Source organism: Rhodamnia argentea, chromosome 3 (assembly GCF_020921035.1).
Source record: "Rhodamnia argentea isolate NSW1041297 chromosome 3, ASM2092103v1, whole genome shotgun sequence".
Lineage (NCBI taxonomy): Eukaryota > Viridiplantae > Streptophyta > Magnoliopsida > Myrtales > Myrtaceae > Rhodamnia > Rhodamnia argentea.
In genome coordinates, this window is record NC_063152.1 from 14,720,603 (window position 1) to 14,740,739 (window position 20,137).

General features: G+C 40.2%; 1 protein-coding gene and 1 long non-coding RNA gene across 2 annotated transcripts in view; both read right to left on the reverse strand.

Annotated features, from left to right (window-relative positions):
- The window catches only part of LOC115729247 (disease resistance protein RUN1-like), a 1,053,956-nt gene that overhangs the window by 578,735 nt on the left and 455,084 nt on the right, over positions 1-20,137 (reverse strand). The gene's annotated exons all lie outside the window — the stretch shown is intronic.
- The window catches only part of LOC125314488, a 117,559-nt gene continuing 112,716 nt past the window's right edge, over positions 15,295-20,137 (reverse strand). The window contains exon 3 of the long non-coding RNA XR_007197958.1: positions 15,295-15,443. This is a non-coding gene — a long non-coding RNA (uncharacterized LOC125314488). The remainder of the gene's footprint in view (positions 15,444-20,137) is intronic.

Sequence of the window (20,137 nt, forward strand, 5' to 3'; positions counted from 1 at the left end):
TAAGTAAAAAAATTAAAAATAGAATCAAAAGCTTAAGTACAATGAAACATGACAGGAAGTATAGCAAATTGGCAATGTCATGTTTACCACATGCGTATACTATTATTGCTTTCTTAAACTTTCAAATGTCATTGTATTGCATACACACGACTCTAACCCCTTTTAGAAGCTAAGACAATAATTGCTAGACAATTATATTGAATCCAAATTTAGAAGGTAAAATGTTAATTGATTACCTGCGAATCATCTTCATTATCCTAAGCTATCAATATTCATCTATAGTTACATATGGTCATATTGTATTCTATACATCCGCATGGGGTGCTTGCGAAAATCTGAGATCGAAATGATCATTGGATGCTCAGTTACTAGTATAAAGTACAATTTATCTGGAACGGATTCTTTCATTAAATGATCTCTAAAAATTAGAAAAAAAATCATATGATTACATTAGCCCAAATATAAAATGGGTGGGGATTTTACCCGCGAGTTCATCGAGCTCCAAGAAAAATGATTCCCTGTTCTAATGAATTGAAGCATCTTGCCTGCCAAGTCACTTTCTATCCAATCCCATATATTTGAATCTCGCTCTCTATACTCAAGTAAAAGTGGTGGATACTTCCTGTTTCATAAAGGGGAAATCCTCACAAAGTGAAGCTGGATCCACCAACCGGTTTTCGGGCTTTTTTCCAAACCAGGGGTAAAAAACAAAATAATTACCAAATCAGGAGTTTACTTTTTTTATTTACCAAATCAGGTGTCGCTCGGCAGATCCACTGCCGATCGGCCGGGGGAATAGCCGGACCAAGTCCGGTCGGCACTTATAGTGCCGAACGGACTGCCGCTCGGCGATATTAGTGCCGACCGGAAGCCGCTAGGCAGTATTAGTGCCGACCGGCTTCGCGAAATAAACAAATCATAAATAATTATATATTTGGATTCGTTCAATGGTAGAAACAGGACTTGTATTATAGAGTGAATGATTAGGAAATAATTTATCTGACACATGAAAGCGGTCAAGGTTGGGGAAGAAAAAGGCATCGTCTAAATGGTCAATGGGTTTTCATTTTACAAATTGTGGACGAATTAGATTGTAAAATGTACAACACTACACCCCTATGATTTTCATATTGTCTATAATTGGATTGACTTCGCATGGCATACGCTAATTTCATTTGATCCAAATGATAGAGTTGTTGGAAGAGTATGTATTAATCATAATTAAGTAGGCAAATTGGGTTGATCACGAAATTGATATCGATTATTCAAGACATTGTAATTAAGAAGGTGCAAACGAATTGGAGTTTTAAGTATCGAGCATACGGGACCTCAAACACCTAGCCAGTTCTTTATAAGCTAAGTACTTAACGATTTATTCTTTTGTAGAATAAATTGTTAGCTGAGGTGTCATATACTATCCAGATAATGATAGTGCGGACACCGATTATTTTAGAAATAAAGAGCATGTTGCTTTCTGACGGTTGACGTTTTCCCTCCTTAGTTTTCACGTATCAAATTAAGGAATAATAAATTACGCGCATACTAAGAAAATAGAAAGAGGATTTCCTTCGTACTTATTTTTTGACATCACACCATTCTCAAAATACTCAAAACAACGTAACGATCTCGGAGAATTGCTATAGGGCGGGCCCGAGGCTCCTTAATCTGAACATAAACCCAAGATTAAAAATGAACAACCATGAAGAGACACACACCCTTTAGGAGAGACATCATCATAAGATCGACAATCTTGTGGTAATAGACGGTGATCACCTCATACGTCCGACATTCTTAGCAAGCATTACGGTTGGCCTAGAGATAACCCTCAAGAGCGTTGAACAAGCCCAAGACCTTCTCCTTGCCTTCGTTGATTTGCTCCTCGGTGAACCGAATGTTACCGGTGGCGTAGTACTTGCTCCTGTTCTTGCATATGGACCCTCCCTCGGGGTTGGCCTCGATCTTGATGTCGTATGAGATCTTCTCGAATATGTTCATCGGGACGTCGCCCTCGATCCAGCTGTAGCTGTATGTGAGTTTCTCCCGGTCCCGAGCGTCAACCCCGTGTTTCGCGTACTTGAAATGGCTAGCTGCAATTGTTATCGTTGAATCAAATGTAAGAGAGCGTTACTTGCAAATATATTGATGATGAGTCAAAATTGTTTGTATGCAAATTGTGATACCAATTCACAAGAAGCACTGGACATAAGATGGTGCGGCGTAACTTGACGGTTGTAACTTTCTGGCTAAGGATTTTTCCTCTTTGCTCTAGGGTTGTAAATTTTAACAGACAAAAGAATTCCGTGGTCACTCTCAAACATAATTAGTATATCCGTACACTCTCTATGCATTTTGTAAGTTACTTTGAACTATCATCTACCAGTGTCTATATGAGTAGGCATTATATTTTTTTTAAGGGATCGATTGGTTTTTTTAATTTATTATTTTCATTGGTCAAAGCATTCCTCCTATGAAGTTGCTCGAAAGATGCAAGTTGAGCTCATATATGTGTCCGCACGATATGTTGTCTTTAGCTCTTTTTGGAATAATTATGAGAGAACGAACCGACCTGATTCATATTTTTTTTTAAGGATAAATTGTATCGGGACATTTCATCAAAATTATCTCGAACATTGATTGGGAAACAAAATAGGAATTTGACTTCGCCGGGGTAGTTGGATCGGTGATTTCATCTTGGATAGAAACATGCATAGAATCTTTTGAGGGTTGACCCCCTAAATATATATATATATATATATATATATACTACTTTAAAGGAAATACGGACTGATAATATCTCTGCAAAAATGAGAGTTCATTTCTTTTTCCGCTGATCAAGTTAATTTGAAGCTATTCATACGGTTGTTTCAAAAAAAAAAAAAAAAAAAAAAAAAAAAAAAAAGCAATCGAACACAATAATAAACAAACAAGAAAATATATCGGACATTGGATTTACGCGATCCGATTGGCGACACATACTCCATGAGGAGCAGCACATGATTCACCATTAATCAAGCGACAAAACGAAAATTACAACTACACTTGAGTCACTAAAATACTCTCACTTCTTTATAGTCCTCACAATTCATCGCGAGACAATCTGATGACAGAATTCACATAATTTTCCACAAGATTTACTGACTTGATCACCAAAAGCTCCTTTTGGATGAAATTCAAAAGGAGAAAATGCTCAAGCCACGTATTAATTTTCACCGAAAATTTTTTGCCGGAGGTACCAAACTGATCCTTTTGTCTCCGACTTAGTATTAAAGTAATCCGTTTGAAATTTTTTGCACTAAAGTAATCTTCATACACAACTATGACACTAAAAGTGTACTTTTGCTGGGGTAAAAGTGAACATGAAATTTGCCTGTTGGAAAACTTCTGACGTGTGTTTAAACCGGGGACAAACGTAGAAAAGTAGCTTCTCCAATAATCATATGATCTTCTTGAATAATTATATGATCTTCTTGAATGGAGATTAGTGTTTTAAAATTGCTCCATCTAATGCTTTTCTTCCACCATCCCCTTTTGATGCACAGGGTTTACGGTTTTTGGTGGTAGCTCAATTTTTAAGGTTTTAGTGATGAACAAAAAAATTACGTATTTGTGTTACCATGGGCACCGTTTCCGTGGTTTTTTATTTTTATTTTTTTGGTGTTTTCTTCAAATAAATAAAAATGGATACGTGTGGAAACACGACATATAATTGCATAAGATATACAAAAACATGAAATCTTCATAATAGATAACAAGTTAATTGCAATCACATGTACTAACGATGTCATCTTCCTACATGACCTCCTGTTCCGCAATGAGGTTGTCTCCGTTGATCGGGAGGCCTAGTGCCATACCGACGAGAACGAGGGTCCGACCGAGTAGGATGTCTCGATGACGAAGGCATATCTTGTGAAAATATGTCATACCCTTCTGTAGGAGGAACTGGATAAGAATGAGAGAAATCGGGTCCATATTCTGAAGGAGAACTAGCCGGAGTCTGCGGATGTTGATCATCAAATGTTCCGGTGAACCGGGTGAACCCCGCATCGAAATGTTGGCTGAACCCCGGAGTGAACTCGGGAGCGAAATCCGTTGTATGATATTCCATGGAATACGGGACGACATCATCATATGTATGAGCTCGAGGATTTCTCCGGGTCGGGTGAACAGTCTCGGGGGGGTCATTCTCCTCGTCCGGCCCAATGGGTGTTGCCGTAGTTGCTGGTTGAGGTGCTGGCATCATTGTTAGCCGCCGCTCCTCATTCTGGGCATATAACATTGCCCTAGCTATCGTCCTCACTTCTTCCCAAGCCTGAGGAGATGGACCGAATCCACGATATGTACGATTTGTTCGACGCCGTCACCCTAGTAATGATATCAAAATTAACAAAAGTTAACAATATATCAATAATTTATGTTACTTAAAATAAGTAGTGAAATAAATTGAAATTAAAATGCACGAACCGTTGAACCCATTGCAGCTCTTGCAAAAGAAATCCACTTCCTTGTATGTCGACGGAACCACTCCATATATCCGGAATGAAAGTGGAGTGTTTCCGTTGAATGTCTACCCCGCACTATACGTTCGGCACGTCTGTTCTACAAATCGATCCACCGTCTGTGCTTATTCTCCCAATCGGTCTTGGGTGGCGTGTTATCAAGACCATGCAAGCCACTATGATCGTGAGGATTCTTAGGTATTGGCTGCTGCAACCGAAACCGCCGAAGTACACGGTCCGGATAGTGCCACTCAACTATCCAGTGACGGATGAGTGGGACTTTCGCCCTCCAATAGTTTTGTCCGTGAAAGCAGATGTCTGGTACATCTTCTTCAATTTCGTCATACGGCTCCCAAATAATCTATTATCGTAATGAAATATATCAAATTACACCAAAGCTAAATTTAAAGATTAACATTATATTGAACCCACTTGTTGCTATCATTACTTACATCATCGGTCCCCATTCGATCAAATTGGTAGCGCAGATGTGTCACGGTATGCGTGGGGACGTCGGTTGTAGTTCGGCCTCGACTCAAGCTGTAGAAACATAAAACTTTAGATTTCATGTACTATACGCGCTGCAAAAAAATTAATGACGCACGAAATGAAAAAGGCAATACATGACATACCGACTACCGAAATGTGCATCGGGGAAGGAGCAATGGAAGTCGGACCGTGGGAGACACATTTGAAACGCTCCCACGCCCAAATCGGAGTACATGTAGGGCACCGCCCATTTGCCTCGCGTTTGGATCGGTTGCACGGCATAGCTCCCGATACAACCATGCTAGTCTTCTTGAACCCCAACTGATCTGTGTAGGGGCATCGATGTTCGCTAATAGTGGGAGAAATAGCAAACTAACTCGAGCACCTGATTTGTCCACGAAAATATATCCTCCAATCGGGCGGAGAACGAATGCCTTAGCATGATATAGTACAGTGACCTCATCGGCATCTTCTGGAAGATGATGAAAGTTTTCACTCAACCATCTTAAATTTATTTGTGTGCCGCGCATTTGAGCTGGCCGAGCACCAAGCGGTTGATCACAGAGAGCGCCCCAATTCCAATCGGTAGGGCCAGATACAGCAAGTCCCTCGATAGGAAGCCTCGTAATCATCGCAATGTCTTGCGGCGTGATCGTAACTTCACCTTCCGGCATATGAAAGGTATGGGTCTCAGGCCTCCATCGCTCGACCAATGCTGTAATCAAATGCCAATCAAGCTGGACAAACCCCATTTTATAAACACCGTAAAATCCCGAATCTTGCAGATAAGGGACAATTCGCGGATCAAGTTCACCTACGTGTTGCGCCGCTCGCCGACATCTAAGAACTGCAGTTGCGGGTATCTGCAAAATTGTCACTAGAACTATTAGTGACAATTTTCATAATGAGCCGAATTAATGACGGTTAACATGCTAAATTCCGCAATTACCTCGGCGTCCCATAAAGCTTGTGATCCGTGTCCGGCCCGCCCCCTAAGTAGTGAATCAACCTCGGGCCCTGGCTGAATGTGACTCCTCTGTGCCATATCAAAAGAATTGAGAAGAATGACAAAAATTCGTAACTTTAGTGAGTGATCGAGGAAGAGCGCGAGAGTTGAGTAAGCAAGGCAAGGAAGATAACCGATGACGAGGAATGAGAGCGCCTTCGATTCTACTTAAAAAGTAGAGTTGAAGGCTACTCTGCATCGCCCGTGAAGGCGCCGCAGAGGCCTCCCACGGGTGCAGTACCATTATTGGCACTGCAACCTCTTCCATATGGCTGCAGCGCCATCTTTGCAGCCTAGGGGGCCCCCCATCTCGCAGCGCCATAATGGCGCTGCGCAGATGGGGGGCCTCCCCTCCTTGCAGCGCCATTATGGCGCTCGCGAGAGAGGGGGCCTCCCCCTCCCTGCAGGCGCTATCTATAGGAGGGGGTGCCCCCACCTCGTATTATTACCGCGCCATTATTCGCGCTCAAGCACATTCACGGGTGCTACGGCCTCTCTTTGTCCGTGTTTAAAGCACAGATGAAGACCCTCTCTCTCTCACTCTCGCATTCTCGGATCACTCTCGCACTCTCCCTCTCTCGTGTTCCAACTCTCGCATTCCATCTATTTCACACAAAAACCCTCTCGGTTGCCTTAGGCTCAGAAATTGTTGCACTCTCCTTTGCTTCGGTAAGTGTATATTACAGTGTGTGGTTTTTATATTTGTTATTAATATATGCGTTATATTGAAATTAATTTTTGAAATTTTTTTTTCCAGAAGTTGTGATTTGGTGCAAAGCCAACCTTGTTGCTCGATGCATTCTCTTAGCAGTTAAGAAAGATTCATTCGGCACGTGCTCTCCATCGATAGTTTGAGGTTAATTTCGTTGTACCTTTTTTTTACGGTTTCGTAAGTATAGATTTAATTTTTGGGTTGTTATTTATATGTGAAATAATTGCAACATTTAAAATTTATTGAATTTTATTTTTGGAAACATTTCTTTAGCAAAATGTTTATTTCATTTGATATATTGCTTGTTCTAATGTTTCGTAAAATGTAGCCGCCAAATAATTTATAATTTGTTTAACGGAATGGCGTCTACATCTATTGCGATTGTGCATTGGGGAGGTAGAATAGTGCAAAAAGATTATGGAAATGATTACGAAGACGGAGAATCTACCTGGTTCAAGTTTGCAAACATATGGACATTAGATGCATTACGTGCTACGATTGAGAGCGCGTTGAATATTACCGAAAACCAGTACATTCATAGCATCATCTATAGATACCCCAATGTGACACAAGGGTTTGTCGTGTATGATATAATGGACGTGCGTGATGATAATATCGTTCGGATGATCCAAACGGTTTGCCAATCGGATCTTTGGAATGGGGTTTGTAGTGTTTTATGTCATTGTAGATGAACACCGGGTGATACATGATTACCATACGGGGGAAGGGTCCAATGTTTGTGAAGAAGAAGAAGAACAAGAAGGAGCAGAAGAAGAAGAACAAGAAGGAGCAGAAGAAGAACAAGAACAAGAAGAAGAACATGCTGTGCATAATCGATCGGGTGAGTCCGATGATAATAACGATAATAATGATGATGATGGTGATAATGATGATAATGACTATGATGAGGTTAGCGATGAAGACGATGATAGTTGGATGGACAATGATGATAATGATGCCGAAGTCGTTGAATCTGACAATATGGAGAGTTACTATAACACGCAGTATAGTAACCCCATTCAGCCATTGGTACATCCACCGCCCTATTCGGAGATCGACTTTGATATGATGCAAGACGATACAAGAGCAAAGCCGGGCGGTACGGTATTTGATCCGTTGAAAGAATTTGCTGTTGGGCAGATTTTCCATCACGGGATGCGATGCAGCTAGCCGCCAAAGAGTACTCAATGAGAAGAAATCATAGGTTTTGCTATGATACCACGAAGAAGAGAAAATGTGTCATCAAGTGTGGTAATCCGAATGGACCATGCGTTTGGAGGCTCCGCGCCAGCACAAAAGTGGGTGGCATGTTTTGGAAAATAAGTAAGTATAATGGCCCACATACATGCAGTAATATACATACATTTGCAGATCATCCACACCTCGATCAAATGTACATATGCAGCTTCATCCAACAAATGGTCTCCGCCCAACCGGATATCAAAATCAAGGCGATGATGGCGGAGATTCAAGACAAGCTGAACTTCCAACCTACTTACCGTAAAATCTGGAAGGCCAAACAAATGGCGATTGCCAAAGAATTTGGAGGATGAGATGAGTCATATGGTAGGTTGAGGAGGTACATGAATGCAATGATGAAAGAGAATCCGGATTCTCATTTCGTGATCGAGGATCGCATGGCCGAGGATGAGAGCTGCACGGTTTTCGACCGCATGTTTTGGAATTTCAGGCAAACAATTGAAGGTTTCAAAAGTTGTCGGTCTGTTATATTTGTCGACGGTACTTTCTTGTATGGAAAATGCTGAGGAACGCTTCTTTGTGCGGCCTCACTTGATGGGAATAATCATAATTTCCCATTGGCATTTGCTGTGGGTTATAGGGAAAATGTTGACAATTGGCGGTGGTTTATGAATATGCTGCGGAGATATGTCACCGGAAGGAATGATATTTGTGTGATATCGGACGGACATATCGGGATTCAACAAGCAATGCAGGCAACACGGTGGCGTCCTCCACATGCCCACCATAGATATTGCATTCTTCATATTGTCAGCAACTACAAAAAATATTTCAAAAATGCCGACGGGATAAAACATGTTCAAATGGCAAGTAAACGTTGAATTTCGTGAATTCCCAACTCAAAATTTTTTAAAAATTTTTGCTATAATGTACTGATTATTGTTGTAATGTGCAGCTTACGCGAATCAATGACGGAAGTTCGATTTCATCATGAGCCGAATTAGGGAGGTCGATCAACCCACTGGTGAATGGTGTGATCGGATTTCAAGGGAGAAATGGACAAAGGCTTATGATGGAGGAAAGAGATATGGGTCGATGACCACAAATTTGGTTGAATCGGTCAACGGGATGCTGAAACCCGTTCGTGGTTTGCCAATAACAGCCATGGTGGAAAAGATATTCTACCGGTTGTCTCATTATTTTGACACGAGGAGAACGATGTACACGATGCAGAAGGCGAACCAATGGCAATTTACGCAAATTGCGGGTGAAACGCTCCACAAAAATAGCGAAAAGGCGAAGAAGCATCGGGTAAGATGTTTCAACTCTGAAAGAGGGATTTCTGAAGTGAAGCGCATGTGATAGAACCCGGAGGATCCGGGGCAACAAATACAAAGTGCATCTACACGAGCGAACATGCACATGTGGGAAATTTGAACAATTGAAAATTCCTTGGTCCCACGTAATTGCAGTATGTCAACTACATGCAATTGATTACACTGGGTTCGTAGATGAATGCTACACGTTGGACAAAACCCTTCGGTCTTGTCGGTACATGTTTCATCCGTTAGGGCATCATGACTATTGGGATAAAGCTAATGAGTTGCCATTAGTTCCGGATCCAAGGCGTATTAGGAAGAAAGGAAGGCCTCGTGCATCTCGGATACGTAATGAGATGGATTGGAGAACCCCGAGCAGTAGCGATTCGCGTAACCATTGTACGAACTGCGGGAAATCAGGGCACAACAGGCAAACATGTGCGCACGGATCGGCCCGGGATTAGATGACAGTTGTGTCAATTATGTAGAATAGTTTAATGACATTTTTGTAATGTTATAATACCGTTCAACGATCATATTTATTACGTTCATTATTTTAGTTCATTTTTATATTACATGTGTAATTTTTTTTCTAACATTACAACATCTCAATTGCGCGATACTTCATCATTTATGTGTACATATAATTACTTAATTAATCTACGGCCAATAGTTTCCTACTTTGTGCACATATAATTACTACATGTAATTGCACACATATACGTTGTCGGAGTATCCCTTCCCACCTCGTATAGAGCCAAAAATCTTGGGCATCATGGACTTTTCAAATGCAAAAAGAGAAGAATTCAAACTGAATTAATCAAACCCGTGAATGGCGCCGCAACGCCCCCCGCGTGCAGACGCAGCGGAACCTACGTCCGCATATAATAAGGTGTAGGGGAGGCCTCCCATAGATGCTGCGGTGCCATTATTGGCACTGCAACATACTTGTTTTCTTTCTTTATTTATGTCCTTGCAATGCCATTATTGGCACTGCAGCGTACTTGGTTGGGGGAGGCCCCCCCAACCAAGTACTCGGCTCTATGCTTTGGGATGTAACATGACATCTCCGTCTCTCTTTCTCTCTCTCAAATTTGAAGCAACAGATGCTTTTTTCTCTCTCTCTCTCTCTCTCTCTCTCTCTCTCTCTCTCTCTATTTAGGGGAGGCCCCCCCGCCGCGGCTCTGCAGCACCCGTGGGGGAGTTGCGGAGCGGCCGGGCCCGCCCAGCGATCACACTCGCGAGCGGACCTTGCCGGCGGTCACAGCTGCCGAGCGGGCCCACCACTCTGCAGCACCCAACTTCGGCGCTGCAGAGCGGGCGGAGGTTGCTGCAGAGCCGCGCAGAGGGGCTCCCCCAAATTTCGTAATATAAATTGGACGATAAGGAAGTCGGTTTCGGAGCTCAAAAACGAAGTTACTCCATTTGTCATTTTCTCTCATTCTTAAGAGCTTCGTCAAAGAAAGGAAGGAGAGGATGGTTTCGCTCGTCCAACAAGACCGAGCCGCCGAGCGTGGCGACTACCCCCCACCCCGCTACGGCCGGGACGGGGATTCTGCGTTCGTGGCGGCTAATCCGGTGAAGCAAGTGGTACGCATACTCTGGCCGTCCTAGACATTTCGTCGCTAATTTCTCGTAAAGGTTCACTCGTTATCGCTGTTTTTCACAACCATCACAATTTTGGTTTCCATTTTGTGAGAATTAGCTTGATCGGTTTTAAAAGCCGTACATTTTTAAATGCCTAAAATCCAAATAAGGTTTGAGGTCTACCCCGATTTTATGTTCGTGCAGGCGATTGTCTGCCTCCAATGCGGAGATCTTGGTTTTGACGAGATTTTGATATATTGTAACGATTGTAAGGAATGCGCTGTCCACTAGTAAGTTCGCCCCTCACACCCTCTACAATTACATCACATCATGATACATGTGCGCGCTCGTGTGCATGCATGCAAGAGAATGCTCGCCGTTAAAAATTTTGATTATCGGCCTCATTTTTTTTTTGAATCTGTTTTTCAGCTATTGCCTAGAGACCGTAGTTTTCCATGGGGACGTTCTTTGGTTCTGCGAGGATTGTCAACCCGAGATTGGAAAGCTTGACGCGAATGGGGAAGGCTTTACTCCCACGGGGCAGAAGAAGAAGAAGGGGAGGACTAAGAACCAGAAGTGGACGAGGGTGAAGAATGGAAGAAAGAAGAAAATGCTCAAGCCATGAGCATAAAAGGGATGAGGAAAGAGACGACCTCAATAGCCCCAAATCATTATTATCTATCCACCCCGGGACTTTTCTTATCCCCGCTTTCATACATTCCAACCATCAACTGAAAGCATTTATCTAACAACATCTCTTTTGCTGTACCCACCCTACGCTTTCTAATCAATTTTACGTGGGAAGAAGAGTGGTTCTAGTCGTTCCGCGGTCGCTAATCTCCTCAAGATTCTTCCTAAAACGTAGCAAATATCGTATTCAGAATCCATCTTATATCGCTCCACACCTTGATCTGTTGTTTAATACGAGATTACTCCAATACACGCAAGCTAGACAATGACTTGAACCCTAATGAGCCTTAGGGTCTAGTGAAAAAGTCAACATCGGCTCGCGAAATTTGCCTCTTTCCAAGTACTAAAATGAACTTCGACCAACCCCCAAAAAGAAAAAAGACTGCCTTAATGTCCTTTCAATGTTAATTAATCTCTTCAATATCATGTACATTGAACTTTGCGGTTTGTTCGCCAGCCATGTTTTTTTTGCTCCACTTACACAAGAAAGCAACTTGGGTAACTATTGATTGACAAAACATGATTAAAATAAAATAAAAAATTGCAAATTGCATGTTCTAAAGAAGCCATTCTTTGAATAGCCGAAGATGCATCTTAGTTTCTGGGCCATCTTTGATTTTCGGGCATAGTCAAAAGCCAATCTTCTTGATGACCTTTTTTTTTCTTTTTCCTTTTTTTCTCCGGCTAATCCTTTGCTTGGTTTCTCGGAGGCCGGTGCAAGTGATGACAGTCTCATTCGACAAGAGAATGCCTTTTTATTTTTTTATTTTTTGCGGCCCTCCTCATTCAAACATGATGCACGAATATCATATGCTTTGGCGTGATATCGGTTGCTACATATACATACATAATTATCAGAATTCTCGCGATGCGCCGAAATTGCTATGCCCTTAATCTACGGGTTGTTAAATCAACCGATTGCTTGTGAGACTTCTTAGTTTGTCGCGTGATTTTTTTTTGTTCGGATGAATTCAAGCTTCAGCCCTAGCTAACAGTTTGGTTCCCTAAGATTAGTCAATTGCACATGAATTTTCATAAGCACCTAGCCCTTTGGAGTGCGAGGATACCCCCGACGAAGTCCAAATGCATGCATATACGAAAATGACCTTTTTGCCCCTTTAGCTTCCATCATTCACATATCAACCCAAGCTCACTTGTCGGGAATGACCCCCTTTTCGTCTGTTTACTCGCAATCAGTCCCTTCTCGGCAAATTTACTCTAAATCTTCATGTAATTATGTGATAAACAATTAAATGGGCACAACCAAATTTAGATGGAAAATTTTTTTTGGCCAAATTTACATGGAAAGTTAATCAATGCAAATTATCTCATATTTTAAATGAAAAATAAATTTAATTAAATTTGGCGGATCGGGGCGGCCGCCCGCTCAGCATTGGTGGTGCCGAGCGGCCTCCGCTCGGCACCAATAGTGCCGAGCGGGTGGGAAGCCACCACTGCCCCCGCCGACCGGCAGTGTGATTGCCGAGCCGGGTGTCGCTTGGCATTATGACTGCCGAGCGACACCTGATTTGGTAAATAAAAAAAGTCAACACCTGTTTAGGTAATTAGTTTGTTTTTTCCGCCTGGTTTGGAAAAATGCCCCCGGTTTTCTTCAAGCTCGGCCTTCAAATCATCCTCTAGCTTCCCGTGTCCGAGCTTGTATCCCAACTTTTTCACCGTTCCACCTGATATTCTCGGTGTAATGCCAAATTGTATATATCGCTAGTTAAACTCATCAAAATCAACTCCTCCCTCCAATATTGCCCACAACGTAGGCGGTTCGAAAATTTGAATCCAAATGTGATCCGAGGTAAATGAACCTAGAGTTCCGGATAGCACATTCCGCCTTCGGCCGTTCACATGCGGCACAATGTCGAAGGATATTTTCTTTATTCCATTATCCACACCGAAAACAACACAGAGAGCAAATTTCAGGATATGGTTATACAGCTCCTCCGAAGCTAGGAACGATATGGTATCGTCTTCAACAAGGGCGAACCCCTCTGGTATCTCTCCTCCAGGAAGAATGTCCCGGTAACTTCTAGGAATATGGGAATAGCGAAACTTCTGTTAAATGGGTAAATTGTTAGAAGTACCCAAGCTTTGGAATCAGTTCAGGTAGAAGAGTTCGATTTGAGCATATTCTGTGTAATTAAACCAAAGCTAGAGTTCTATAATAACTAGGCAATGGTCGTTGCTTGTGTTATATACAATCGGTAGAAATCTTATTGAAATCTCCCTTGCAAGTGTTGTACCCACCCTATTACATATACGTGTTCATATAAGACTTGGTTGTTTGTCTAGAATTTTCAGCTTTGGATCATACAAACAAAGTGCGCCCAACATACACACCGTATTAACACACACAGGAACGCACGCACGCACACACAAAAAAACGGAGAGAGAGAGAGAGAGAGAGAGAGAGAGAGACCTCAATTGAGAAGTCAGCCTTGTTGAGTCCTTTGTAGACTAATTTGGTGGGAATATCTTCCTCTGTGCTCGTCTGACCATCTAGTGTATCTTCTGTTTCACTTGAACTTTCTTCTTCTGTAGTCATTTGAAGTAAACCTTCAGTTTCACTTGAACTCAGTTGAAGTAAATCTTCTGTTTCACTTGAACTTTCTTCCTCTGTACTCATTTGAAGTAAATCTTCTGTTTCACTTGAACTCATTTGAAGTAAATCTTCTGATTCACTTGAACTTTCTTCCTCTATACTCATTTGAAGTCAATCTTCTCCTTCATTTGAACTTTCTTCCTTTGTGACCGTTTGACTATCTTCATGCCAAACCTCATAAAGTAAAGCCGGATCCAGCAACTGATTATGTTGAAGGAAAACCTCCAAATCATACTCTAGTGGCTTGCATATTAGTCAGAATCCACACTTTTTCACGATTCCACCACCATATGCTCTAATCTTAAACTGGAATTGACTCCATTCATTTGGACCAAAAGGATCACCTCCCCACAGCAGATTTAGCTGGCGATACTCAAGCCACACATGATCCGAATCCAATCCATCAAATGGCTTTGACAGGGCTTTCCTCGTCTTTTTGCCATTAATGTACGCTTCTAGCCAAAATTCAAGATAGTAATGACCTTTTACCTTGAATACAACACAATAAGCTAATCCTAGGATCTTCTTGTACAAGTCCTTTGAAGCCATGAAAGATATATAACCATCTTTATTAGGAAGCACCCACTCTGGCATCTCTCCTCCACGTAGAAGAATTTCGTGACGAGTTCTGGGAACAAATTGCTGCCATAGATGTGGAGTGTTAGATAGTTTTTTTTTCCGAAATTGGCACCTCAAAAAAGGAGTTTCAATGCGTTAAGTGGGTAGTCCTACAATTTAGCTATAGTCAGCAATAGCATTACAATGATGTTTTGCACTTAATCAGTGAAAACAGGATATGTATTGTTGAAGATTTTGTGCTTGTCTGAACATGTATCGTTGATGTTTTCTATTGGATGATCCTTTTAATTCCACAGCGGACTAGAGCTCCATATATAGAGAAAATTACCTTTGCGTTGACTAATAGCCACCTCCACTACCTACATGCGGCATCACTTTCTATATGTTTACTTTTGTTAATTAGCTCACTAATCCAGGATTTTCAGCCTTTTGCAGTGTACAAACACTCGGTTCAGCTAACATGTAAATGACTCCATATTAATATGAGAGAGAGAGAGTCTAACCTCAAGCTTGAACAAATCATTCATGGTGAAGCCATTATTGACCAATTCGTGACAGAAAGATAAGTTAATATCGTTGACGTCGCATATATTGGAGGGAATTCTAGTCAGAGATTCGCAACTTTTTTCCTCTAGATACCACAATTTCCCTGGGATGTTGATGATCTCTTGTAGTTGTCTGCAACACGAAACCTGCAAGCTGAGCAAATTATGTAGTTGCTCGCATGTAGGAAGGTTAGTAAAATTGTTTCCTGACAACATCATAGTTGTTAAGGTTGGGAAACATGAACGGCTCTCCAAGAACTCTATTTCTGATAGATTGCATTGACTAAGGTCCAAAATCTTTAATTTGGGAAATCCCGTCTTTGTTTGGGGATCACTCGAATCCTCCTCCTCCTTTGGAAACTTGATTAGTTTCGAGCAGCCATCAAGACTTAGGTTTTCAAGATTTCGTAACCTATAAATGCTGGAAGGAAGGATTGCAAGTTTCTTGCATTCGCTTAAAATCATATCCTCCAAAGAGACAAGGTTTTCTATGGATGCAAGAAGTTCCTCGATTGAAGTCCCTCGTAACTAAAGTTTTTGTAAACCTTTCATTGTCTCCGGAATATCGGGAAATGTTTGCAGTTTTGAGCAATGATTAAGATTGAGATGTTGAAGTTTCTTGGACTGGAGCACATCGGAAAAATGATGAAGTTTTGAGCACCCACTTAAATTCAAAAACCGCAACTTGTCGTGATATGCAACTGAGTCGTGGGCACGTTTCAAGTTTTTGCACCCATGGAGATTCAATTGCTCTAGATTCGGAGTACAATAGAGGTTCGGCATATAAACCACCGACTGGCATTCACTAAAATTAATGAACTTCAAATTTTTAAAGTCCTGCAAGAAAAACATTGGGGACGGCTGAGACAGTAAACAATTCAAAATCTGACTTACCTTTTAATAAAAGCAATGTCCACTTACTAGGAGTCTATTCACAAAAAATTTCACACATAATAACTCATAAGCATTATCGCAAAACTTCGATCGACAACTACTTCCTTTTGTCCATGGGCAATTCTGCTAGACAAATTACATAGAGACAATTCCACTGTTCTATAGTGCAAAAACCGGAACACTATTCTGTGTTGAGTAAAAGGTGAAAGACGGTGGTAACTGTCAAATTCAGTTGCAAACAAAGTTTTGACTGGAAACTTGTTTAGTCCACAATGGTAAGTTACTAACACTTTTAAGAAAGTAACTACATTTACTAATGTGTTAAAGTTATTAAATTTGATAGAAAACTAGTCAGATGCCCGTGCGCTACATGGATCTCAAAATCTATTCGTTTTACTATTCTAAATGCTGATATTGACGTGAATTTTTTGCAAGAGAAATAGAATATGTAGGAAATGACAACTGTCGTGACCTAAAAATTGGTTTTTTTTTTTTAGGTTAACGGATTATTAGGTTAATTAGATTAACTAACCTAATTCGGACTCTCCCAAGTCCTACCGAATCGCAACTTAGGTTTAATTACATGCCAAAATTTTAAATTGGAGCCGCCACTAATCTTTTATGGTAGGTAGATTAGAAACCTAAATAAAGTATTCGGGAGAAAATACTTTATTTCATACGAACCAGAGATTAAATGGATTCGGGGACTTGGTTACATTAACTTTTCAATTAATGCCCTTTCGGTACGTGATTTTCATGAAAAAACCTTAGTTTGATGATTTGAATTAAATTTCTTTTTGGGGTTTTCTTTTATTAAATGCAATGCTAATGCAATCTACCTATATGACATGTGAAATGTAATGACATGGCAAAAATGTGTGACATGGCATAATGACGTGGCAAATATGCGTGACATGGCATAATGACGTGGCAAATATGCGTGACATAGCATAATGACGTGGCAAATATGCATGACAAGGAAAATATAATAATGCAAACTAAACTATAATGCTATGCAACGTGGATGGTATTTTTTTGGTATATTTTTGTGTATTTTCGGATTCATGAAAAAATAAAGGTAAAAACTACTCTAATGTGAAGTAACATCTAATTTAACTTAAGAAACTGATTTCTCAAAGTCCTAATTTTATTAGACATTATTTTCATGCAAGAAGTGAAGAGAAATGTGATTTAGCTTAAGAAAACGTGACATCTTTTTTGGGATTTTTTAAGAAATTATTTAAACCATGAAAACAGTGAAATTTGAACAAAAATAAACAATATTGCCCATAAAACACCTTTAAATCCGGAATTCCGATTTTTATTCACAATATCCCCGAGATTAGGGTTAGCAAGTGAATATATTATAGAATTACCGTCGTCCCTATATACATAGGGCAAACCTTGAAATTCTATTTAGGAATTAGCGATCCGCTCCTCGAGATCGAGGATTTGATATCTAATTCACACGTACGGGCACGATCGTACTTCGAGATCGAAGTCATATGTTGCCTTTAATGTACGTTTTCCGAGGGACAAGGCACAATTGGGGAGCATGTGTTATGGGCAAGTTTGTTTAAAGATGTGCAAACTTTATAACAGTAAAAAAAAACAACACGACAAAAATAAAGTAAAAATAAGTCCATTGAGCTTGAATTTTCGAAAATTCAAAGAGGGGTGGGCGAAATTGTGAAGTGAGAGCCCACCTTTCCTCATCCAAAATTTATTCAATTTTAATTTTAGAAAATTATCTTTGAGGATCAGAAAAATTAATTTTCAGATAATTCTCAAAAAAATTGGGCAAATATTCAATGAGCTCAAACTTTATCTCTAACAATCAAGTGTCAAAAAATCACAAGATGAAACTTGTTCGACCAATAGATAAATATCCGCAATAAATCACATGTTAGAGATAATCCTTAAGATCAGAGAGCACATCCATAGCACATGAGATAACATCAAACAACTACGAGATAATATAATCCAAACGAACATGATGGCTCAAGGCAAGAATTATCTCTGTTACACATAACAAATCTGATCATGAGGATATATGCACGCCAAGAATCTGTTTTACCAAAGTTTTGTCTCTTTTTTTTGTGTTGGGCCGATTGAATAGCTTATTATTTGGAGGAAAGACATATTTTCAAGTTCAATCTATCACCCATAGAATTCAATTCATGGATCAATTCATCTAAAGAAAACAAACAGGTTCTTGTATATAAAAAAAAAATCAACTTCCGGTTCAAGCAAGAATTCAATAAAAAGGTTTAATTTTTCCTTTGCTTTAATTGCAAATCACACGTGTTCAAAGGGATCCAAGAATGACAATGCAAATTTCCAAGCAAATATGCATAGATTAGCAATTAAAAGTCCAGAAAAATTACCTCTTTAGCAAATTTTCAGCAAACTTTCAAACTAGGATCCACGCCCAAAGACTTGTGCTTTTGAGTCCGAATGGCAATGGTTGGAGACTTCGGGGATAAGCGGCCGATACACACAAGGGCTGCTGGTCGGCGAGGATCGTGGTTGTTTCACAACGGAAGAGAGGTTGGCAGCGATGCGTTCGGTGAAAAGAGGAGAGATCGAAGAGCCCAAATCTAGCTCGAATCGAAGAGGATTGTCTCGACCGGTGGGGGAGACAATCAAACTCTTAGATTTTCTCACGTTATGCTAGCTCTACGTGTGCTAAAAAATAACAAGAATCCCCCCCTCTCTCTATTTCTCACGAGTATTTCTGTGCATGAGCAGAATTTTTTGCCGACCCACCCTTGAATGGGTCAACCTCCTTCTTTTATAGGCATGAGAAGATTGGACTCCAAGACAAAAATTGAATCTTCACGTACGATTCCCTTCCAATTCCGTGCAGTGTAATCCCTCTTTGAAATATAGTCTTGCCTCTTTAAAAAGAAGAATATACTCTTGCAATTAAAAATCTTACAGATTATATTGTCACCAACCCCCCAAACTTAACGATGTCAATCCATGTACATATGAAAAGATAATCTTGATCCCCTTGAATAATAAAAAAAAATACTGCTAGTCATGGTGGATTTTGGAATCAGCGGAGGACTTTAGATGTGAAGTGAAAGTATTGTCCAAGCTACTGGATCCCAAAGATTCTTGCACGAAGGAGACTAAATCTAGCGGAATTTTTCTGAAGGTTCTCTCTTGGTTGAGTTTATCTTTTCCAAAGTTTTAATATGCTATTAGAGATGCTAAATTCATTAGCTAAGGCATTTAATCTCCAACAATTTTTTAAGGAATTTAAGGTTTGCTCAAACATGTACCTCTACTAGCAAAGAAAACGAGCATCTGTCTATAATGAGTCCTTGGTGTCGGTCCGACCTACTTGCATCCATTAGATCCAACTGAGCTAAAAAAAAAAATTCAATTATGCCCATCTACTGCTGATCCAATGCATGATATGAAAACTGAGTTAATTATTTTTGGTAGGAACTAAAGTTTAATTCCTATTTTTTTTATTTTTTTATTTTTATTTTTTATTTTTTAAATAAATGACTAACAAGATCAGTCAAAATTTAGGTGTCAACAACAACGAGTATTCACGTCAATCAAATATTCTGCTAGAGCTTATTATACTTTTATTGAAAGTTCATTCAAATGTAAGTTTAATTTGTGATTAAATTGCAGTGTTTATTGAATAACGATATAAGTATATGCAATATTTCGAGCATGTAAGTACTACAAGCCAACCAAAAAGCATAAATTAAGAATGTAGATCCTCCTCTCTATAGCTTTCCTCGATTTTGTCGAAATCTTCACCTTTGTGCCATTGACTTTGTCCAGAAAAGGCGAGCAAACTAATTGGGTAGAATTTTCTTGAGAATAAAATGGTTTCTTTGACCCTCCATTTGCCACTTTCTATTTCTAGAGAGTTAATGGTGATCTTTTTATGTTCATCTTACAATTGCATATGTTTCAGGTTTCCTTTTAGGAAATTATCCCTGCTCTTTTTGCTAATTATTTAAAGAGGAAAAGAACA